Raw genomic sequence first — 25,350 nt, 5'->3', positions numbered from 1 at the left:
AGGCTCTGAGCTGTCAGCACAGAGCCTGATGCGGGGTTCGTACCACGGACTGTGAGATCATGACCTGAGCTGAAGTCAGACGCTTAACCGACTGAGCCACCCAGGCGCCCCTAGTGCATATTTTTAAATGTTTAAATAAACACACATTTATTTGTTTTTGAGAGAGAAAGAGAAAGAGTGAGCTTGAGCAGGGTAGGTGCAGAGGGGGGAACAGAGGATCCGAAGCCAGTTCTGCAATGACAGCAGTGAGCCCAACGTGGGGCTCACACTCACAAACCATGAGATCATGACCTGAGCCAAAGTGAGACCTTCAGCCAACTGAGTCATTGCGTCCCCTCGAGTGCAATATTTTTAAGAAACAAAATTAATGCAAAAGAATCTATAATGAACAAAATATCAACATTTTAAATAAAGATAGGATACAACAGGGCCAGGATTAGGGTGAGGCAAGTGAGGCAGGTCTGTTCAAACATAGAGCTGGAGTTGGTGTTTATAAAATGTTGATATCTTGTTCGTGATATTTTTGTGCATTTTTATTTTTAAAATATTGCACTGAAATGCTATTTCTCTAGATTACTGCGATTTTTGGGGTCCTCTTAAGTTTTGCTCCTGTGTTGAATGTCTTACTCCCTTTAGCTCCGGCTGTGTTCTTATTCTCAAACCTGTTCTCTGTATATGCCTATTTGCTTGCCACTTCCCTGTCAATCTTCTCAATTTGAATTTTTTTTTGTTACAACTTTGAGATATAATTGACATACCACATTGTGTAAGTTTAAGTAAGATGTACAATGTGAAGATTTGATACACTAACATATTGTGAAATGAGCACCACAATGAGGGTTAACACCTTCATCACCTCTTATTATTACCTTTTTTTTTCCTTGCATGTGATAAGAACATGTAGGATATACTCTCTTGGCAACTTTCACATATACAATACAGTATTGTTAACTATTGTCACCATGTTATACATTAGGTCCCCGGAACTTAGTCATCTTTTAACTAGAAGTTTGTATCCTTTAACCAACATCTCCTCCATTTCCTTCATCTCCAAGCCTCTGACAACCACCATTCTACTCTCTGCTTCTGTGAGTTCAGCTTTTTTGGAATCCACATATAAATGACATCATACAGTATTTGTCTTTCTTTGCCTGACTTATTTCACAATAGTATAATGCCCAAAAGGTTCATTCATATTGTTTCAGGATTTCCTTCTTTTTAGCTGAATATTCCATTGCATATGCCATATCTTCTTTATCCAGTGTCTTAGGTTAGATACTGATAACCTAAGACACAGTGTCTTAGGTTAGGAAACAACATTTAGGTTGTTTCTGTATCTTAGCCATTGTGAATAATGCTGCAGTGAACACAGGAGTACAGAAATCTCTTTGAGATCCTGATTTCATTTCCTTTGGATATATATCCAGAAGTACAATTACTGGATCATACGATAGTTCTACTTTTAATTTTTTGAGAAACCTCTATTCTGTTTTCCATAGTGGCTGCACCAATTTACATTCCCATCAACAGTGCACAATGGTTCCTTTTTCTCCATATCCTTGTCAATACTTTTTGATAATAGCCATTTTAACAGGTGTGAGGTGATATCTCATTGAGGCTTTGATTTGTATTTCCCTGATGATTAGTGATGTTGAGCAGTTTTCGATGAATCTGTTGTATGCCATCTCTCTTTTTTAAGGTGGGGGGGGGGGGGCGGCAAAGGAAGAGAAAGAGAGGGAGGGAAGGAAAGAGGGAGGGAGATAATCTCAAGCAGGCTCCATGCCAAGTGCAGAGTCCAATGTGAGGCTGAATCTCACAACTCTGAGATCATGATCTGAGCCAAAATCAAGAGTTGGACACTTAACTGACTGAGCCACCCAGACACCCCTCGTGTCCTTTGATCCTGCAATTCACCAGGCTGGAGGCTGACAGCCTCCATTTTGCTTTCCCAAGGATATTGCTAAATGCTCTTTGTTATCTCTCTCAGGCACACAGATTCCAGCTAGGTTTCTGCACATGCTCATTAACTGCCTGCCAAAGCTTGCTCTTGGGACATTGAGATCATACATAGGGAGTCATTAATGGGTAGGAGGTATATGGATGAAGCATGCAGAATGCTTGGAGCATCTATGAGCCAACTGGGGGATTTAAGGAAAGACATCCCAGTGACTTATGGACAGGTCTCTTGCTAGAGTATGTGATGTGGTTAGTAGGATCTGTGTCCCTTTTATACTTTCTGAGCTCTGGCTGTTCTCCAAGTGGCTCATTGCCTCCCCCACCAGCCATATAGCTCACAATTCAGCACTCGGGATGAGCCAAGAGAGAACTGGGCCTCTTTGACAGCATCCCATATAGCTGAGGAAATCATGTGCTCACTTACAAACTCTCACTTCCCCCATGGGAGAAATTTTAGGCTGAGAAGGGCTCTCCTGGTGCTGAGCTGTGCTGTCTTGAGCTAGAAGTAATACAGGTAAAGTCAAAACTTCTCTATCCCTCTTCAGTGTATCAAATACCAGATTTTTTTTTCTCCTGTGGTGTGCTGGAGCTACTCCACTGGACTCCCGGGCTCCCACAAGTCTCTCTCATCTGTGTTCATTGTCTGAGTTAGTATTCTCCAGGGGGTCCTAGACCATGGCTGAGTGAGGATAAAGTCCACTGAGCATACAAAGTTGGGAACAAGGTCTATATTCCTCTTACCTACTGAATGGGAAAGGTGAGACTCCTCTCGGGTTCCTTGGCATATGGTGCTGTATCCCATAGCTCCCACAAGCTGGTCTATGGAGGGATGCCCAATTTTTTGTCTATGGAAGAATGCCCAATTATTGTTATTGAGGAAGGGGATAGAGTGATAGCCATCTTCTTTGGTCCTTTTGCAGACATCACTTTTTTTTTTCATATGAAATTTATTGTCAAATTGCTTTCCATACAACACCCAGTGCTCATCCCAAAAGGTGCCCTCCTCAATACCCATCACCCACCCTCCCCTCCCTCCCACCCACCATCAGCCCTCAGTTTCTTCTCAGTTTTTAAGAGTCTCTTATGCTTTGGCTCTCTCCCACTCTAACCTCTTTTTTTTTTTTTCCTTCCCCTCCACCATGGGTTCCTGTTAAGTTTCTCAGGATCCACATAAGAATGAACACATATGGTATCTGTCTTTCTCTGTATGGCTTATTTCACTTAGCATAACACTCTCCAGTTCCATCCATGTTGCTACAAAGGGCCATCATTCATTCTTTCTCATTGCCATGTAGTACTCCATTGTGTATATAAACCACAATTTCTTTATCCATTCATCAGTTGATGGACATTTAGGCTCTTTCCACAATTTGGCTATTGTTGAGAGTGCTGCTATAAACATTGGGGTACAAGTGCCCCTATGCATCAGCACTCCTGTATCCCTTGGGTAAATTCCTAGCAGTGCTATTGCTGGGTCATAGGGTAGGTCTATTTTTAATTTTCTGAGGAACTTCCATGCTCTTTTCCAGAGTGGCTGTGCCAGTTTGCATTCCCACCAACAGTGCAAGAGGGTTCCTGTTTCTCCACATCCTCTCCAGCATCTATAGTCTCCTGATTTGTTCATTTTGGCCACTCTGACTGGTGTGAGGTGATATCTGAGTGTGGTTTTGATTTGTATTTCCCTGATGAGGAGAAACATTGAGCATCTTGTCATGTGCCTGTTGGCCATCTGGCAGACATCACTTTTCTTTTTGAAATCTCTTGATTCTGCCTTCATTGGTCTAGCAACTTTTACTCTTTGCATTGAACATGAAGCTACTTGCTTACTTGGGCTTTGCTTATAAAGGTTTTTATATGGATTGATACTCCTTTATTGAATCCCAGCCCTCCTCAGAGTCAGAATTTTTTCTGCTTCTCTGGCCATGGCAGCATATGAGCTTAGAGTCTCTTGACCCCACAATCGTGTCACCACAAAAACAAAACTCAAATTGCCAGTTCTAAAAACAGTCACCTTTGTGCTAGGCCATGTTAATTTATGGTCTTGGATAAATAAATAGAAAAGCAAACATGGAAAGTAAAGTGTGTATTAGAAATGCATCAGTTCTGTACTAAAATTCTAATCTATCTTTTGTGAATAAAAATTTACAATACAGATGTAGCTCTGAGGTCTATCTCTAGGCTCCTTGATCTGCAGGCTGCATTATATTGACTTCGCTTTCCTTTTGGTTGTTCAAAATTTTGATAATTGAATCATAATAATACTTAACTTACAAATTAAGGACGTCATGAAGTCATTTTTTTTTCTTTTGAAATTGTTTTTGCTCAGGACCCTGGACTTCCTCCTACATGCCTAGTGTGCCTTTAGATAATGTAGCTGTGCAACACGCAGCACTTGAAAAATCAGGATTTTTAATGGTTAACCTAATGGTGACTTCATCATGATGATTCCTATGTTAATAAATGCTTACCTTTGGAATTCAGGATACCTTTTGTATATGACACCTTTCCTTCGTACACCATGTGTCTATTTGTCTTTGGAAAGGAGTGGCCAACTTCATCAAAGGATGATGATGGTCACATGAGATGAGGAGCTTCTAGTGCAATTGAAGAATGTTAAGTAGAAAAGGCATTTGCATCATAATTTTTGTATTTTTAATGTAATCTGAATTAACTTTTCTTCTTTTCTTTCTTCTTCTTCACTCTCACTACCTAAGTGAGACTTGGGCTTGACTCCTGTCAAAGTCCACTGGAAAAAGATGAAGAGGGAGTCAAACAAGCCGTCTGTTCTACAAATTTCCTTAAGATACTGATGAAACAAGGTCAGGGTTTGGGGCCTTTCTAGGGACAAAGTACAAAGTATGAGACTAGTGGGAAAAGAGTTATTGCCAGAAGGCATTGGTTAAAATATTATTTCAGTTGTTTTTATGGAGAGTAAGAACAGAGGTTTGAATAAGAGAGCAGGTTTTTTCATTCTCACATTAAAAAGTCCCAGCTGCCTATATTCCCCAGGGATAGAGTGGCTCTGCTCCACATGTTCTTCAAGGGAGCCATATTTCTTTAGTAATATCACTATGCATCTTATGGAGGTATTTCTACTCAAAATATGGTCCATTGACTTTTTGTTACTGGTCTTCAATAAGATAACAAGCTTGTGCCAGTACATAAAATTACCACATAACTAAGCACACTGCTTTGCTTTGTCCAAATAATTTTCTTCCTTAACTAGATTTTCTTAATAAAGAAAGCAGTATTTTGAATTACATTATGGTAGAAATTTTTTATGTCCTTTTGCACTGCCATCTGAGTTGCACTGCTAGAATATGTTGTTGTCTATGTTCTCATGGTTGAAGCAGGCTCACCACTGCTATTTATGTGTCCTAACTGGGGGAAAAGAGGAAAGGATATGTATAAGACAAACAGCTACCTTCTAAGAACATGCCTCTGAAGTGTCCATTTTATCTCTGCTCACATCTCTTTGACCATATCTTACCCACAGTGCAACACCAAGAAGGATTGGAAACTGGAAAATGTAGTTGCTAGCTAGGTACTTTGTGCTCAGCCAAACCTTATAAGTTCTAGTACTAAAAGAAAAAAAGGGAAATGGATATTGGAGACAATTTATAGTCTCTGACATAGCACATCTTAGGCATGGAATGGCTATGGCTAAAACCAGCAATGATCTTGGTACCAAATTTATAACATAAAAAGAAATTATAAGGCATAATGTAACAAGATAAAAACATCAGTTTTTGGAAAATTAAGAAGGTACAATAAACAGCACCCTTCTTTACTCTTGCGAGTTCTGAATCATTTAAAAAATAACCCAAATTATTATTATTTTTTTTTAATTTTTTTTTTCAACGTTTATTTATTTTTGGGACAGAGAGAGACAGAGCATGAACGGGGGAGGGGCAGAGAGAGAGGGAGACACAGAATGGGAAACAGGCTCCAGGCTCTGAGCCATCAGCCCAGAGCCCGACGCGCGGCTCGAACTCACGGACCGTGAGATCGTGACCTGGCTGAAGTCGGAGGCTTAACCGACTGCGCCACCCAGGCGCCCCAACCCAAATAATTTTTTAACCATAACCAAATGAGAGACAAAAATATAAACTTTATCACTGGAAAATAATATATTGGGTTTATATTTACAGACAAATGTGTTTCCAGTAAAGAACCTCAGAATTAAGAGAGTTACTCATCCAATGAGAGGCTCCTCTAAACTACTAAGGGTGCTATCCCCTCTTCCTCCCTGACAATGCTGCCAGGGATTTTCTTATTATGCCCATTGAAAGACTGAGAGCAATCAAGAGCACATAATCTCTGCAGACAAGAACATTTCCAACAAAGAAGGGAAGACAGTGAGCTGAACTCACCCATTTTATTCTTCCCAGGTTTTCCCACAAAATGAGTCGCCTCCTCTGAAGAGGGTAGCCTGAGGGGGAGGAAGGAGGCCAGTGGTGTTATATTTACAGAGCTTCCTCCACCTGGAAGGAAACATCATCAGAAGAAAGGATACAATCCTCCTCTCTCACATTCCCAAGCTTTTGTTGTTTTAACACATTAGACTTAACAATTAAGCTGATGACCAACCTGAGGTATGCCTATCTCCCTAATGTATGTAGATCTGCCATTTCTCAATCCAGTCTTATTTTTACTGTCATGCGGATATTTTCAGGTTATTAACCACTAATTCTTTGGATGTAATACTGAAGCCACTAGTGGACAGAAGTTTCTGAATCTGATCCAAACAACACACAATTTTATTTCAAGACCATTGTTTTCCACACCAATTTATCTAGCCATTTTTTTTTATATATGAAATTTATTGTCAAATTGGTTTCCATACAACACCCAGTGCTCATCCCAAAAGGTGCCCTCCTCAGTACCCATCACCCACCCTCTCCTCCCTCCCACCACCCATCAACCCTTATTTTGTTCTCAGTTCTCAACAGTCTCTTATGCTTTGGCTCTCTCCCACTCTAACCTCTTTTTTTTTTTTTGTTCCCCTCCCCCATGGGTTTCTCTTAAGTTTCTCAGGATCCACATAAGAGTGAAACCATATGGTATCTGTCTTTCTCTGTATGGCTTATTTCACTTAGCATCACACTCTCCAGTTCCATCCACGTTGCTACAAAAGGCCATATTTCATTTTTTCTCATTGCCACGTAGTACTCCATTGTGTATATAAACCACAATTTCTTTATCCATTCATCAGTTGATGGACATTTAGGCTCTTTCCATAATTTGGCTATTGTTGAGAGTGCTGCTATGAACATTGGGGTACAAGTGCCCCTATGCATCAGTACTCCTGTGTCCTAGCAGTGCTATTGCTGGGTCATAGGGTAGGTCTATTTTTAATTTTCTGAGGAACCTCCACACTGCTTTCCAGAGCGGCTGCACCAATTTGCATTCCCACCAACAGTGCAAGAGGGTTCCCGTTTCTCCACATCCTCTCCAGCATCTATAGTCTCCTGATTTGTTCATTTTGGCCACTCTGACTGGCGTGAGGTGATACCTGAGTGTGGTTTTGATTTGTATTTCCCTGATAAGGAGCGACGCTGAACATCTTTTCATGTGCCTGTTGGCCATCCGGATGTCTTCTTTAGAGAAGTGTCTATTCATGTTTTCTGCCCATTTCTTCACTGGGTTATTTGCTTTTCGGGTGTGGAGTTTGGTGAGCTCTTTATAGATTTTGGATACTAGACCTTTGTCCGATATGTCATTTGCAAATATCTTTTCCCATTCCGTTGGTTGCCTTTTAGTTTTGTTGGTTGTTTCCTTTGCTGTGCAGAAGCTTTTTATCTTCATAAGGTCCCAGTAATTCACTTTTGCTTTTAATTCCCTTGCCTTTGGGGATGTGTCGAGTAAGAGATTGCTACGGCTGAGGTCAGAGAGGTCTTTTCCTGCTTTCTCCTCTAGGGTTTTGATGGTTTCCTGTCTCACATTCAGGTCCTTTATCCATTTTGAGTTTATTTTTGTGAATGGTGTGAGAAAGTGGTCTAGTTTCAACCTTCTGCATGTTGCTGTCCAGTTCTCCCAGCACCATTTGTTAAAGAGACTGTCTTTTTCCCATTGGATGTTCTTTCCTGCTTTGTCAAAGATGAGTTGGCCATACGTTTGTGGGTCTAGTTCTGGGGTTTCTATTCTATTCCATTGGTCTATGTGTCTGTTTTTCTGCCAATACCATGCTGTCTTGATGATGACAGCTTTGTAGTAGAGGCTAAAGTCTGGGATTATGATGCCTCCTGCTTTGGTCTTCTTCTTCAAAATTACTTTGGCTATTCGGGGCCTTTTGTGGTTCCATATGAATTTTAGGATTGCTTGTTCTAGTTTCGAGAAGAATGCTGGTGCAATTTTGATTGGGATTGCATTGAATGTGTAGATAGCTTTGGGTAGTATTGACATTTTGATAATATTTATTCTTCCAATCCATGAGCAGGGAATGTCTTTCCATTTCTTTAAATCTTCTTCAATTACCTTCATAAGCTTTCTATAGTTTTCAGCATACAGATCCTTTACCTCTTTGGTTAGATTTATTCCTAGGTATTTTATGCTTCTTGGTGCAATTGTGAATGGGATCAGTTTCTTTATTTGTCTTTCTGTTGCTTCATTGTTAGTGTATAAGAATGCAACTGATTTCTGTACATTGATTTTGTATCCTGCAACTTTGCTGAATTCATGTATCAGTTCTAGCAGACTTTTGGTGGAGTCTATCGGATTTTCCATGTATAATATCATGTCATCTGCAAAGAGCGAAAGCTTGACTTCATCTTTGCCAATTTTGATGCCTTTGATTTCCTTTTGTTGTCTAATTGCTGATGCTAGAACTTCCAGCACTATGTTAAACAACAGCGGTGAGAGTGGGCATCCCTGTCGTGTTCCTGATCTCAGGGAAAAAGCTCTCAGTTTTTCCCCGTTGAGGATGATGTTAGCTGTGGGCTTTTCATAAATGGCTTTTATGATCTTTAAGTATGTTCCTTCTATCCCGACTTTCTCAAGAGTTTTTATTAAGAAAGGGTGCTGGATTTTGTCGAAGGCCTTTTCTGCATCGATTGACAGGATCATATGGTTTTTCTCTTTTTTTTTTGTTAATGTGATGTATCACGTTGATTGATTTGCGAATGTTGAACCAGCCCTGCATCCCAGGAATGAATCCCACTTGATCATGGTGAATAATTCTTTTTATATGCCGTTGAATTCGATTTGCTAGTATCTTATTGAGAATTTTTGCATCCATATTCATCAGGGATATTGGCCTGTAGTTCTCTTTTTTTACTGGGTCTCTGTCTGGTTTAGGAATCAAAGTAATCCTGGCTTCATAGAATGAGTCTGGAAGTTTTCCTTCCCTTTCTATTTCTTGGAATAGCTTGAGAAGGATAGGTATTATCTCTGCTTTAAACGTCTGGTAGAACTCCCCTGGGAAGCCATCTGGTCCTGGACTCTTATTTGTTGGGAGATTTTTGATAACCGATTCAATTTCTTCGCTGGTGATGGGTCTGTTCAAGCTTTCTATTTCCTCCTGATTGAGTTTTGGAAGAGTGTGGGTGTTCAGGAATTTGTCCATTTCTTCCAGGTTGTCCAATTTGTTGGCATATAATTTTTCATAGTATTCCCTGATAATTGTTTGTATCTCTGAGGGATTGGTTGTAATAATTCCATTTTCATTCATGATTTTATCTAGTTGGGTCATCTCCCTTTTCTTTTTGAGAAGCCTGGCTAGAGGTTTGTCAATTTTGTTTATTTTTTCAAAAAACCAACTCTTGGTTTCGTTGATCTGCTCTACAGTTTTTTTAGATTCTATATTGTTTATTTCTGCTCTGATCTTTATTATTTCTCTTCTTCTGCTGGGTTTAGGCTGCCTTTGCTGTTCTGCTTCTATTTCCTTTAGGTGTGCTGTTAGATTTTGTATTTGGGATTTTTCTTGTTTCTTGAGATAGGCCTGGATTGCAATGTATTTTCCTCTCAGGACTGCCTTTGCTGCGTCCCAAAGCGTTTGGATTGTTGTATTTTCATTTTCGTTTGTTTCCATATATTTTTTTAATTTCTTCTCTAATTGCCTGGTTGACCCACTCATTCGTTAGTAGGGTGTTCTTTAACCTCCATGCTTTTGGAGGTTTTCCAGACTTTTTTCTGTGGTTGATTTCCAGCTTCATAGCATTGTGGTCTGAAAGTATGCATGGTATGATTTCAATTCTTGTAAACTTATGAAGGGCTGTTTTGTGACCCAGTATATGATCTATCTTGGAGAATGTTCCATGTGCACTCGAGAAGAAAGTATATTCTGTTGCTTTGGGATGCAGAGTTCTAAATATATCTGTCAAGTCCATCTGATCCAATGTCTCATTCAGGGCCCTTGTTTCTTTATTGACCGTGTGTCTAGTTGATCTATCCATTTCTGTAAGTGGGGTGTTAAAGTCCCCTGCAATTACCACATTCTTCTCAATAAGTTTGCTTATGTTTATGAGTAATTGTTTTATATATTTGGGCGCTCCGGTATTCGGCGCATAGACATTTATAATTGTTAGCTCTTCCTGATGGATAGACCCTGTCACTATTATATAATGTCCTTCTTCATCTCTTGTTACAGCCTTTAATTTAAAGTCTAGTTTGTCTGATATAAGGATGGCTACTCCAGCTTTCTTTTGGCTTCCAGTAGCATGATAAATAGATCTCCATCCCCTCACTCTCAATCTAAAGGTGTCCTCAGGTCTAAAATGAGTCTCTTGTAGACAGCAAATAGATGGGTCTTGTTTTTTTATCCATTCTGATACCCTATGTCTTTTGGTTGGCGCATTTAATCCATTTACATTCAGTGTTATTATAGAAAGATATGGGTTTAGAGTCATTGTGATGTCTGTATGTTTTATGCTTGTAGTGATGTCTCTGGTACTTTGTCTCACAGGGTCCCCCTTAGGATCTCTTGGAGGGCTGGTTTAGTGGTGACAAATTCCTTCAGTTTTTGTTTGTTTGGGAAGACCTTTATCTCTTCTTCTATTCTAAATGACAGACTTGCTGGATAAAGGATTCTCGGCTGCATATTTTTTCTGTCTAGCACACTGAAAATCTCGTGCCAATTCTTTCTGGCCTGCCAAGTTTCAAAAGAGAGATCAGTCACGAGTCTTATAGGTCTCCCTTTATATGTGAGGGCACGTTTACCCCTTGCTGCTTTCAGAATTTTCTCTTTATCCTTGTATTTTGCCAGTTTCACTATGATATGTCGTGCAGAAGATCGATTCAAGTTACGTCTGAAGGGAGTTCTCTGTACCTCTTGGATTTCAATGCCTTTTTCCTTCCCCAGTTCAGGGAAGTTCTCAGCTATTATTTCTTCAAGTACCCCTTCAGCACCTTTCCCTCTCTCTTCCTCCTCTGGGATACCAATGATGCGTATATTATTTCTTTTTAGTGTATCACTTGGTTCTCTAATTTTCCCCTCATATTCCTGGATTTTTTTATCCCTCTTTTTCTCAGCTTCCTCTTTTTCCATAACTTTATCTTCTAGTTCACCTATTCTCTCCTCTGCCTCTTCAATCCGAGCCGTGGTGGTTTCCATTTTGTTATGCATTTCGTTTAAAGCGTTTTTCAGCTCCTCGTGACTGTTCCTTAGGCCCTTGATCTCTGTAGCAAGAGATTCTCTGCTGTCAGCTATACTGTTTTCAAGCCCAGCGATTAATTTTATGACTATTATTCTAAATTCACTTTCTGTTATATTATTTAAATCGTTTTTGATCAGCTCATTAGCTGTTGTTATTTCCTGGAGATTCTTCTGAGGGGAATTCTTCCGCTTGGTCATTTTGGATAGTCCCTGGCGTGGTGAGGACCTGCAGGGCACTTCCCCTGTGCTGTGGTGTATAACTGGAGTTGGTGGGCGGAGCCGCAGTCAGACCTGATGTCTGCCCCCAGCCCACCGCTGGGGCCACAGTCAGACTGGTGCGTGCCTTCTCTTCCCCTCTCCTAGGGGCGGGATTCACTGTCTGGGCTACTTGCACACTGCCAGGCTTGTGATGCTGGGGATCTGGCGTCTTAGCTGGGGTGGGTAGGCAAGGTGCACAGGGGCAGGAGGGGCAGGCTTAGCTTGCTTCTCCTTAGGTGATCCTCTTCAGGAGGGGCCCTGTGGCAGCAGGATGGAGTCAGATCCGCTGCCGGAGGTTTGGCTCCGCAGAAGCGCAGAGTTGGGTGTTTGCGCGGAGCGAGCAAGTTCCCTGGCAGGAACTGGTTCTCTTTGGGATTTTGGCTGGGGGATGGGCGGGGGAGATGGCGCTGGCGAGCGCCTTTGTTCCCCACCAAACTGAGCTCTGTCGTCCGGGGCTCAGCAGCTCTCCTTCCCTTTGTCCTCCAGCCTTCCTGCTTTCTGAGCAGAGCTGTTAACTTATGACCTCCCAGACGCTAAGTCGCGCTTGCTGTCGGAACACAGTCCGTCAGGCCCCTCCGCTTTTTGCAAGCCAGACTCGGGGGCTCTGCTTGGCCGGCGAGCCGCCCCTCCGCCCCGGCTCCCTCCCGCCAGTCCGTGGAGCGCGCACCGCCTCGCCGCCCTTCCTACCCTCTTCCGTGGGCCTCTCGTCTGCGCTTGGCTCCGGCGACTCCGTTCTGCTAATCCTCTGGTGGTTTTCTGGGTTATTTAGGCAGGTGTAGGTGGAATCTAAGTGATCAGCAGGACACGCGGTGAGCCCAGCGTCCTCCTACGCCGCCATCTTCCTCAGGTCTCTATCTAGCCATTTTTGTCCAGCAGAGTCAATAATACATTCTTCAAAGAGATCCAATAACTACGTTACAATACTTTAATAATAAAATGCCAAGAGAGAAGAGCTACAAATTTGGATACACATGTTTCTCAATACAGAGTAGAAAATAAATTTTGAAGCATAAACCTCTTAAAGTTCAATGACTTCAGAATTCAAAGGAAATAAATTTGGAAATCAAATCCTCTGGCCTCCATTATTTCCTCTCCAAGTTCATATTCTGTTTACTCTCCACCAGAGGAATGACTCATGCCTGACTGGAGTTAGGATTCCTTCCATAGATGAAGTCCAGATGGGCATCCACCTGAATTGCTGTGGGTTCTTTATGACCTTAGAAGCTGAATTTGTTCAATACCAAATCTCTTATGAGCCTCCCATTTAAAAAATTTAAAAAGATAATAGGACATATATGATCATCATAACACTGACACGCACCCAAGAAATTTTGAAAATGACCTGTTCCCTAGCCCCTAGAGAAATTATTCTAGGCACAATTATGTATGTAATGTTGCAAAGATTACAGAAGATTCTTGGTGGGATTTATACGGAAGAGGGAAGATAGAGAAAATCATTTTTTGTTTCAGTCTAAGGATAATATTAGTCAGTTATCTAGCACCTTGTCCAAAATCCATGACCTGTGTCTTATGAATATAACTGAGAGGTTTATCATCTTGGCATTGTTAATTTACTAAATGAGAAGTGTAAAAAGCATGGAGTCAAACTGACCAGAGTTAGCTTTAACATTAAAAGGAGGGATTGTTTTTTTTTAGGAGAAAATAATATCCATTTTGTTTTGTCTTTGTTTCTAGATTTGAGCCTCAAATGGATCTACTGGATTCTGATGTCAGGGAATAAATGCTCTTAACCTCTAGGGTTGGTTCTGACATGTAGAATGCCATGGCTGCCACTTGAGCAGCTCTGACACTTTTTAGGAAATGCTGTTACACATCCACATGTTCTGTAGCTCAGAACACTTCAGTTAACCACTTCATCTCAACATTGTGTGGATTACACAATCTCTCTTTAAACTTGTTATTTTTAAAGAGCATTCACTGAGATCATGAGGTCCTGAACTTAGTTCTCAGAAAACTTCAAATTATCAGATGAGACAAATATCCACTAAGTCTCCTCATCTCTGGCCTTGGCTAAGATTAAAGTGCTCTCCGAGTGATTGTTTCAGCTGTTCTGGCTGAAAGGAGAACCAGGAGAATAAGTGTCATTAGGTTTTAGAGGACGCAGAAGAGGATCAGATGTGCTTGGAAATTTGATTTTATTCTGATTGCATGGAAAGAGACATTGAGACTGAAGAACTGGATGGCTAGTTTAAGGTTACTTTCTACCTCTCCTCAGTTTGAAGTGACTTCAATATCTGTTTAAGAGTGGATGTGTCTTCAGTTACTTCCCTGGTACTTTTCTTCTTAATACTAGTAATGTCTCTCATTAACTGAGCCCATCTTCATATGCCATCTTTAAGTTCTTACAACACATCTGCAAGGTACTACCATACAATATATGGGCGGAACTGAAGCTTAGAGAAGTCTAGGTATATTGCGCTGGTCTGGCTCAGTGCAAGGTTAGACTTCAGCCTCTCTAGAGAAATGAAGTAGGGCATATATCTCAGGCTCCTCTTTATGAGCTTTGTTTACTTTATAATGAGCATTAAAGAGCTATAATTCTGAAATTAGACACCATGATGAATAAGGAAGTTGTAAAACTCAGAGACTAAATGGAACTCCAGAGTGGAGGTCAGATATATGTGTCACATGGTCACATGTGTCCAATGTGAGCATGTAACTGTATGACTACAGGAATTAATATCTTTAAGTCTCAGCTTCCTCATATATGAGAGACAATTTTTAAATTACTTTATAGAGTATACATGGGGATTGAATCTGATACACATATAACACTGCAAGCAGTGCCCACCACACAATAAATGCTGGCTTTTATCTTCATTGTTATTACCATCACCATTATTCAGTTCTTTATACCTTTTTGCTTTTGGTCATGCCCAGGGCTTCTGCCTTTTGAACTTAAATATTTTCATATTCTAATTAAAATCCGGTTTTTAATTCTTTTATCTACCATCCCTATTTAAGGAGTGTGCTGTCAGTGCTACTCAAACCATTGTCTCTAGATAGGCAATCTTTGAATCATATAGGAGCTTGTTAGAATTACAGATTCTTAGGCTAAGCCAAGACCTCCTTGATCCAAATGTCTGGGGAAGGAATCTCCACTGTAATAAGCTTTCTAGAAGGTTTTAAGGCCTGTTAAATTTTGAGAAAGCAGTCTTCTAAGTCAATTACACAGTTTAATGAAAAAGTGCTGAAAATGGATTGGGATTTGGATTTAAATCCTACCTGTGCCATTTATGAGCTATGTGAACTTTGGCAAATTATTTAATCTCTTTGACTACCGTTTTCATTTTATAATGTGTGCAAGGCTCCTTGGAGTTTTATTTATTTATTCAGATTATAAGCTAAGCTATATCAATGAAGAGATCCAAAAAGTTTGTACAAGTGATTCATTTATTTTCTCTGCATAACAGCCCAAAGGTAAGAGCGTGGTCCACAGTGAGTTGTTGCCTCTGTTCATAAGGTCATCTAAGGATTCTCTCTTCTCGCAGGATTCTCTCTCCTCTCCTGGGACTTTGTTTTGTATCTATGCTTGACTTGTATTCAATGACTATGTCAGGCTTATTGACAAGGGAAAAGGGAAAAAGAGAATAGAGAACAAGAAAGTTTCTTTTAAGGAAGTGATGTAAAGTGATTTCTTTTAAGGAAGTGATGTAAAGGTTGCACGTATTTCTACTCCTCATATTTTCTTAGTGAGAACCTAGGCTTTGAGGCATACCTACTAGGAAGTGTCTGTGAACTAGGTGACCAGGTGTTCTATACAACTTCAAGAGCTGTGGGTATTCTGACTCTAATAAAATAGGCATTTGTGGAAAAATATAGCAGAACACTCAGCATGTAATAAACACTCCACAAATACTAATGTGAGTGAGGGTAGCCCGGTGTTGAAGAGTCAGGCAAACATGAGCATGAAAGCAAATTCTGTTACCTACATTGTATTTCACATTGGGAAGATTATTTCTTCCTTGAGATTCAATTTCCCTACTGTCTAAAATAGAAATTATAGTGTCTTACCTCAACGTGTTGTTTTTAGGATAATGCATGATTGCCTGATTTAGGCTACCTCCAATGCTAGGTCAGAAAACATTTTGATTCTTTAATCAAAATGGAACAGGAGACATCCATAGTTAGTTAGAATGGTTCACATGTCATTAATTCCTTATCAAGCACAACTCCAAGCAACTTGCTGCAATTACTGTACAACTTTTGGCCCTCAGCCTGAAGATAGGAATCTTAATCCTAGGGCCCATTTGGTGGTTGGTGGGGCATGCATAAGAGAGATCTTGCCAACAGCCTAAAGCACAGATCTCAGTTCCAAAGAAGGAAGGAGTGTTTCCATCCTTTTACTCTAATCTCCAGGGCAGAAATTGTGGGCTAGCGGTGAAATATAATTACAATTCTCCGTTGTCTTAATTGGGGTATAAACAAACAAGTTCCTTTCTAATCAATTTGCAGAAAAAACATGGAAAAGCAAATATGCAGACTTCCTACAAAAGGAGAATTAAGCAGGATTTGCATATACCATTTGTTCTGGCAGAACAGAAATGCAACTTTGTCTTTAAAACAAGGCAAATACTCACCTTGTTGAAGAATAATGCTCTTTATCAAAGCTTAGTTCCATCTGTCTTGACATCAAAAAATCCTTTTTGGTAACTATTTTTTTCTACCAGTAGTTTTCCATCTTTCAGAAAACATGTTTTCTGTATTCTCCAAGTTAATAAGGTCAGAGACATCTCTAGTCTCTCTGCTCTCTACTTCCTTCATTCACAAAACACATTAGAGGCTGGGAACAAGAGAATCCATGATTTCTAAGTGTGTTGCTACATTGCTGAGAGTCTGGCTTCTCAGGGTTCATTTTCTCTGATTACCAAGAAAAGTGTCTAGTAATGGGAAGAGGAGCATGGGTGTTAAAGAAGAAGATGGGAGTCTTTCTTAGCCTGGATATCCTCCAAAGCAGAGCCTGAGACAAAGGGTTGCATGCAAGTGCTTTAGTTGGGAAGTCATTCCAGGGAGTTTCAGGAGAAAGAAACAGGAAAAGGAGGAAAGCCAGACAAAGATGTGTTACCGAGTTGTCTACTGCTGCTGGAAAATAAAACTCAATCTTGTGGGAACTTCTGGGAAAACTTGTGACATGAATCTTGGAGCTGTCTGCCTAAAGGGTAAGGAGTGGAAGAAATTACATATGGATTCCCATACCCCCTGGTCAAGGTTGGACCCATAGGGATTCATCATCCTTCCTTTGGTCTCCACACACGTCTCTTGCTGTGGCATCTGAGAGACCACAGGGCAGAGTGTGAGAGGTCCACAGAGAAGCTATGGTCCAAGACCACACACAACGGGCCCCTGAAGCTGAGGTGAGCCCAGAGGGAGGCCAAGAGAGGTTGAGGAGGCGCATAAGGGGTTTCTGATACAGGTGCCTAAAGAACAATTTTTCTCTGTCACACTTTTCTGATTCTAGTCTTGTGCTCTGTATGATTTTATAATAATAATAGCTACCATTTATCTGCTATTTGCCAGATGCTGTTCTAGGCACTTTTCAAACATGTTCCCATTTTATTTTTTGTAGCAATCCTTTATGATAACTTTGTATTATTCACATTTTACTTATTAATAAACATGTTGAGAAAGGTAAATAATTTACTTAAGTTCATAAGGCATATACAAGTGTGCAGTTTTTAAAAGTAATTTCATTGATTATGACATTCTATTATCCCTATCATATATTAGAAGGTTTTAAGCATTTTTTTTATCCAGCATTCACTACACTGATAGAAAACTTTAACAAGAATTTTACAAAATCATATTTCCTCTTTTTATACTTGCTGTATTTTAGTATTTTCTATTCTGTTCTATTTGTGAGTGTGTGTGTGTGTGTGTGTGTGTGTGTGTGTGTGTGTGTTCACCGTTTGCTGCTACCCGCTAAATAGATTTCATCGTTTACTAGTGTATTATGAGTCATAACCCCACAGTGTGAAAAATGGTGGCCTAGTAACCGATATTTGATAGACACTACTCATTTTCAGGTGGTGGGGTCATCTGAAACATCACAAGTCCTGTAGTTTGATAGATAGATGATATATAGATGATGGATGGATGGATGGATGGATGGATAGACAGATGGAAAATAACAGATACATGTTGTGTTTATTAATCCATTTATATATGGGGTATAGCCAACTATAGACTTTATACAAAGGCTTTAGTCTTTGTGGGGGGAAAAAGCCTATAGGATGAATTTTGTGACCTAGTAATATGTTCTTTCCCAGAAGCTGTTTACAGTCATCTCTCCATAGGGAAAGTCTATACTCTAGTGAGGAGGGAAAAACACCTGGATAGTCTGCCCATTGCTGATATACAAAGAGTTATTTTATTAAACATAACCAGAATAAATGAGAAAATATGGTGACAAGTTCCTGTCACCTCTTGTGTATCTGAACAAATAACTATTGGTATTGCTCTTACGAAATAGTCTCTTTGAATAGAGACAAAAATGTTCTTTCTGGTGCATCCATATAAATTAAAATATTTAGTTGCATCCTTATATATAAATGCCTTATTTTTAACATAAAGAGAGATATGAATGGTTTATTAATAAAAAGCCATTTCTCCCTATAACCACTACATAAATGAGGAGCATGTTTTTTTTTTTAACATATGAGATTTATTGTCAAATTGGTTTCCATACAACACCCAGTGCTCATCCCAAAAGATGCCCTCTTCAATGCCCATCACCTACCCTTCCCTCCCACCCCCCCATCAACTCTCAGTTTGTTCTCAGTTTTTAAGAGTCTCTTATGCTTTGGCTCTCTCCCACTCTAACCTCTTTTTTTTTTCCTTCCCCTGCCCCATGGGTTTCTGTTAAGTTTCTCAGGATCCACATAAGAGTGAACACATATGGTGTCTGTCTTTCTCTGTATGGCTTATTTCACTTAGCATCACACTCGAGGAGCATGTTCTTAAACAAAGGACACCAAATTACCAGCTTGCCCTGGGTACCCATCAGACGTAGTCCAGCTCTGACCTGTTTTACCCCAAATTGGTTGGAATTCCAACAACTTTTTGTCCTTACCTCTCTCTACATTTGTCCACTCTATCCCCTTTGCTGGAAATGTCTTTCCCCATTTTAACTGGCTCCTTCTTATTCTTTAGTATTCAGATCAGGCATTGCCTTCTCCAAGAACTTCCCCTGATAATTGTCCAGCTCCAAATTGGATCAACTCTCCCTTATCTGAGATACCAAATAACATAATAGTGTAATCTCTCAATTTCATTTACGTTAAACTGGTTGAACAAATAACTCATGAGTGAACAAATATTTTGTAATCATTCCCTTGCATTTAGTATTATTAGAGCTACCTTAGATCTCTTGGGAGACTAGGCTTTTCCCTTTATGTCAACATGCAAAACAAATCTTCCTTCACAATGCCACAGTTCTCTTTTTAGCAGACTAGGACAATGCAAATGCAGTCATTTCATTAAATGAGAACTGATGTCAAAGATCTCTTAACCTAGATTTAAAGGTTCTAAATGCTCAGAGATCTCATCCTCTAGAGATCTCTAAACTGTGATTATGAACAATTAGAATGAAATTTGTTTGTGAAATGTAATTAGAAATAGAAATAGTCCATGTTCCTGTGCATTTTAATTGATGCCTTGTTTTTTGTTTTTTGTTTTCCTGAAATATTCCCTTTACTTGACTCTGGCAACAGTGAAAGCAGATCCAATTAAGGACTCTTTTCTTGGAATTAAAAACAACTAATAACACTAGTGTCAAAAAAGCAAGGTAAGTTATAGCTTATAGGATTTTACAGAGCTGTTCAAGTCCTCAACAGGAGGGATTCCAATGTGGATAAATACAGGCATCTCAAAGGAGTTAGACCGTAGAGCCCTCGTCGCTCATTGTAGCAGTGCATGAACACTGTGGCACGGCATTCAGTCAGGCTGTTGAAATGTAATGGACTACACTTGGCAGTGTCACAGTTTTCAGGGGAGAAACCAAAACCTTAGCGTTGGGTACAAGTTACAGCTTTGTCACTACCATCTTAGTCAACTTACTTTGACTTTTATGTGTTAGTTTATTGATCTGTGAAACAGAGATAATACAAACTTCCTTAGAAGTTTCTAGAGAAGCAGACAAGCCTGGGTGGCTCAGTTGGCTGAGCATCCGACTTCAGCTCAGGTCATGATCTCACAGCTCATGGGTTTGAGCCCTGCGTCGGGCTCTGTGCTGACAGCTCAGAGCTGGGAGACTGCTTCAGATTCTGAGTCTCATTCTCTGCCCCTCCCCCACTCATGCCATGTCTCTCTCTGTCTCTCAAAAATAAATAACCGTTAAAAAAAAGTTTCTGTAGAAGTGGACCAAGATGATGGATATACAGGTGCTATTACAATGTTGAGAATGTGGTGTCTTCTCTGTCAGTGTCTCACCCTTCTCCATCCTCCTTGCTTATATTTTAGCAGACAGCCCTGCTGAACTAATGTAAGGTCTCTAAGGCCTCTTCCTCATTCCCTTCTTCCTCTTCCTCCTTCTCCTCCTCAGGGGTAGGCAAGACTCTGTTCCTCAGATTTTTGTATTTCATGGACCACTAGTATTATTTTAATGGAGCATTGAGAAGATTGGCTATTTCCTTTGCAATGTAAAGATATTTCAAAAAACGAATGCCATCTACTCTAGCCATCATTTCAAAAAGAAAAAGACCTTTTATTTTTTCATTTTAATTAAACATTTTTTAATATTTATTTATTTTTGAGAGAGAGAGGGAGAGAGAGAGAGAGAGAGAATGAGAGAATGAACAGGGGAGGGGCAGACAGAGAGGGAGACACACAATCTGAAGCAGACCCCAGGCACTGAGCTGTCAGCACAGCCTGGCACAGGGCTGGAACTCAAAAACCATGAGATCATGACCTGAACTGAAGTTCGACGCTCAACACACCAAGCCACCTAGGCACCCCTATTTTAATTTTTAAATTTTTTTAAAAAATGTACTTATTTTTGAGAGAAAGATTTTGCAGTAACATTTGGAGACTCTGCCTCCACCTCTATAGCTTAGGACTTACTTAGGGTGAACTACAATGTGGCTACATGTGCATGTGTTGCTGTACGTATGTATGTGTGCATGCTATATATACCTTTCCAGATGTAAGTGCACACTTATGTGGATATGTGTGCATGTGTGCATGCATGTAGGAGTTGTGGAGCAGTTATTGGTCAAGTCGAATTTTGCTAATACCATTAGGTGTTAACTTTCCCTAAAAAAGAGCTGTTTATAATGCATACATCGACATGGGATTTGGGGGCTCTGTGGGAAGACCTGTGGTTTTAAAATCAAAGACGGAATTCCGAGTGCTTTCCTACATAAAGTAAGACCTAAGGCTGGCCCACGTGGCTTGGAGGGAATGGTGAATCATCAAAGATCTGAATAACCAATCATGGCACTGAGGAGCACTAAAACATTTCCCCCATTCCCCTGTGCCCCAATCCAGCCTTAAACTGATAGGCACTGCCTAAGTTTTGGAGCAAGAAATTCAATCCTCTAAGATATGTGGCCAGTTTGTATGTATCCCCCTACTATTCACCTGCAAATGTTTATGAAATCAGACCAATCAAGGTTTAAAGTCAGGCTTTACCATATACTACCAGTGTGATTTAATCTCTACCTTGTGATTTAATCTCTGGCTATAAATCAGAGGTTCCCAAGAACCCTCCTTAGTTCTGATTAATTTGCTAGAATGGCCCACAGAACTCAGAGAAATATTTTACTTACTAATTACCACCGTATTATAAAAGGATGTAACTCAGGAACAGCCACATGGAAGAAATGTACAGAGCAGGGTATACAGGAAGGAGTGCAGAGCTCCCATGTTTTCCCAGGTGTGCCACTCTCCCTGAATCTCCACATATTAACCAACCTGGAACCTATCCAAACCTTACCCTTTGGGGTTTTTATGGAGGTTTCATTACATAAACATGATTGATTAAGTCATTGGCCATTGGTGATTGATTCAACCTCTAGCTCCTCTCTCTTCCTGAAGTTTCCTGATTTTAGTGGAAAAGGTTTCAGTTTTTACCATTGAGTATGATGTTAGCTATGAACTTTTATATATGGCCTTTATTATATTGAGGTACATTCCCTCTAAATCCACTTTGTGGGGAATTTTTATATTTTGTTGAGTGCTTTTTCTGCATCTATTGAGATGATCATATGGTTGTTATTCTTTCTCTTGATAGTGTGATGTATCACAGTGATTGATTTGTGGACACTGTACCACCCTTGAATCTTTAGAATAAATCCTTCTCAGTTGTGGTGAATGATTGCACAGGTGAATGATCCTTTTAATGTATTGTAGAATTTGATTTGCTAATACTTTCTTAAGGTTTTTATATCTATGTTCATCAGAGATATTGGTCTGTAGTTTTTGTTTTGTTTTTTTTTTTTTTTTGGTTTTTGGTGAGTGTTTGCTTTTCGTGTCTTTATCTGGTTTTGGTATCAAGGTAATGCTGGTGTAATAGAATGAATTTGGAAGTTTTCCTTCCTCTTTTTTTTTTTGGAATAGTTTGAGAATAGGCATTAACTCTTGCTAGAATTCACCTGTGAATTCATCTGATCCTGAACTTCTGTTTGTTAAGAGTTTTTTTGATCACCAATTCTATTTTGTTACTAGTAATCAATCCATTCACATTTTCTATTTCTTCTTGATTAAGTTTTGGAAGATTGTATGTTTCTAGGAATTTATCCATTTCTTCTAGGTTGTCCAATTTGTTCGTATATAATTTTTCATAGTATTCGGTTATAATTCTTTGTATTTCTGTGGTGTCTGTTGTTATTTCTCTCCCTTTATTTCTTATTTTATTTACTTGAGTCCTTTTTTTCTTGCTGAGTTTGGCTAAAGGTTTATGAAACTTATCTTTTCAAAGAACTAGCTCTTGGTTTCATTGATCTTTTCTTTTTTTAGTCTCTATTCATATTTCTGATCTAATCTTTATTATTTCCTTCCTTCTAATGGCTTTGGACTTTGGTCTTATTTTTCTAGTTCCTGTAGGTGTAAGGTTAGATTATTTATTTGAGGTTCTTCTTATTTCTTGAGGCAGGCCTCAATTGCTATAACTTTGCTCTTAGAATAGCTTTTTCTGTGTCCCAAAGATGTTGAACCCAAAGATTTTTATTTGTCTGCATGTATTTTTTGATTTCCTCTTTGATTTCCTTGTTGATCCATTCATTGTTTAGTAGCATATTGTTTAGCCCCTTGTGTTTGTACTCTTTCCATTTTTTTTTAAAGTCGATTTCTAGTTTCATACTGTTGTGGTTTGGGAAGATGCCTGATATGATTTCAGTCTTCTTAAATTTATTGACATTTGTTTTGTGACCTAACATGTTATCTATTCTGGAGAATGTTTTGTGTGTTGTTTTAAAGAATGTATATTCTACTTTTGTATGGTATGTTCTCTATATATCTATTAGCTCTATCTGGTCTAATTTGTTGTTTAAAGACACTGTCTCTTTATTGGTTTTCTGTCTAGATGATTTATCCATCGATGTAAGTGGAGTGTTAAAGTTCCTTAATCTTATTGTATTACTTTCAATTTCTCCCATTATGTCTGTTAATATTTACTTTATGTATTCAGGTGCTGCAATGTTGGGCGCATATATATCCTCTTACGGATTGATTTCTTTTTTCTGTCCTTACGCAATGCTTTCCTTTGTCTCTTGCTACAGTCTTTGTTTTAAAGTCTATTTTATCTGAGGTAAGTATTACTAACCCAGTTTGCCTCCATTTACATGATAAGTATTTCTCTATCTTTTCAGTTTCAGTCTGTTTGTGGCTTTATGTCTGAAATGAGTCTCTTTTAGGCAGCATATAGATGAGTCTTATTTTTTGGTGTTGTTTTTGTTTATTTTTTTATCCATTCAGTCATCCTATGCCTTTTTTTAAAGTGTTTATTTATTTTTGAGAGAGCACAAGTTGGGGAGGGCAGAGAGAGAGGGACAGAGGATCTGAAGAGGGCTCTGAACTGATATGGGCTTGAATTTACGAACCACGAGATCATGAACTGAGCTGAAGTCAGATGCTCAAATGACTGAGCCACCCACGTATGTCTTTGGACCTGAGCATTGATTTATATTTAAAGTAATTACTGGGGCACCTAGGTGGCTTAGTCAGTTAAGCATCCAACTCTTGATTTCAGCTCAGGTCATGATCTCATGGTTTCTGAGTTTGAGCTCCATGTCACTGATGGTATGGAGCCTGCTTGGAATTTTCTCTTTCTCCTTATCTCTCTCTGTCACCTCCTGCTATATTACTATATAAATAGTAATTACTGGTAGGTATGTATACATATCCATTTTATTGAATGTTTTCTGGTTGTATATTTCTTCTTTTCCTCTCCTGCTCTCTTCCCTTGTGGTTTGATGCTTTCTTTAGTGTTATGCCTGGATTTCTTTCTCTTTATTTTTTATGTATCTATTATTGGTTTTTGATCTTTGGTTACCATTCAGTTCATATATAATATCCTATGTGTATAGAAGTCTATAGTAAGTGGGTAGTTACATAAGTTTGAACACATATTACAAACACTCCCCCTTCATATTTTATGTATATGATGTTATATTTTACATCTTTTATTTTGTGTATCCTTTCCCTAATTTTTGTAGATATAATTGATTTACTACTTTTGTGTTTTAACCTCCATATTGGCTTTATAAGTAGTTGATCTATTACCTTTACTATGTATTCTTTTACCTGTAATTTTTTCCTATCAAAATTTTTTTTTTATTTCTAGTTGTGGACTTTTCCTCCCATTTAAAGAATTCCCTGTAACATTTTTTTTGTAAGGTTGGTTTAGTGGTGATGAACTCTAACTTTTCTTTATCTGAAACATTCTACCTATTCCTCCTTCAATTCCGAATGATAACCTTGCTAGGTAAACTATTTCGGGTTATACAATTTTTTCTTTCAGCACTTTGAATATATCATGCCTTTCCCTTCTGGCCTGTAAAGTTTCTGTGGAAAAATATGACGATAGCCTTACGGGGTTTCCCTTGTATATAATGGTTTCTTTTCTCTTACAGCTTTCAAAATTCTCTGTCTTTATTTTTCTGCCATTTAAATTATTTTGTGTCTTGGTGTGGACATCCTTGGGATAATCTTATTAGAGGCTCTCTGTGCCTCATGGACCTGGATATCTGTTGTCTTCCCCATGTTAGAGAAGTTTTCAGCTATTATTTTTTTAAACATTTTCTGCCCCCTTCTCTCTTCAACCTTCTGGAATCCCTATAATACACATGATATTATGCTTGATGATATTGCAGAATTCCCTTAACCTATTCTCAACTTTTTGGGTTTTTTGTTTGTTTTTTTCACTATCCTGTTTTCCTGATTGCTGATCCACTGTTCTACATCCTCTAATGTATTGATTTTCTTTATGTATTTTTTAGTTTAGTCATTATATTCTTCAGCTCTGACTTTTTAAAAGTATTTTCTCTTTGTTAAAGTTCTCACTGACTTCATCTGCTCTTTTCTCAAGT

The sequence above is a fragment of the Puma concolor genome, chromosome D1 (genome assembly GCF_028749965.1).
Source record: "Puma concolor isolate L17-30 chromosome D1, mPumCon1.1.hap2, whole genome shotgun sequence".
Taxonomy (NCBI): Eukaryota; Metazoa; Chordata; class Mammalia; order Carnivora; family Felidae; genus Puma; species Puma concolor.
The sequence above is the reverse complement of the archived record's forward strand: the minus strand, read 5'-3'. Positions refer to the sequence as shown.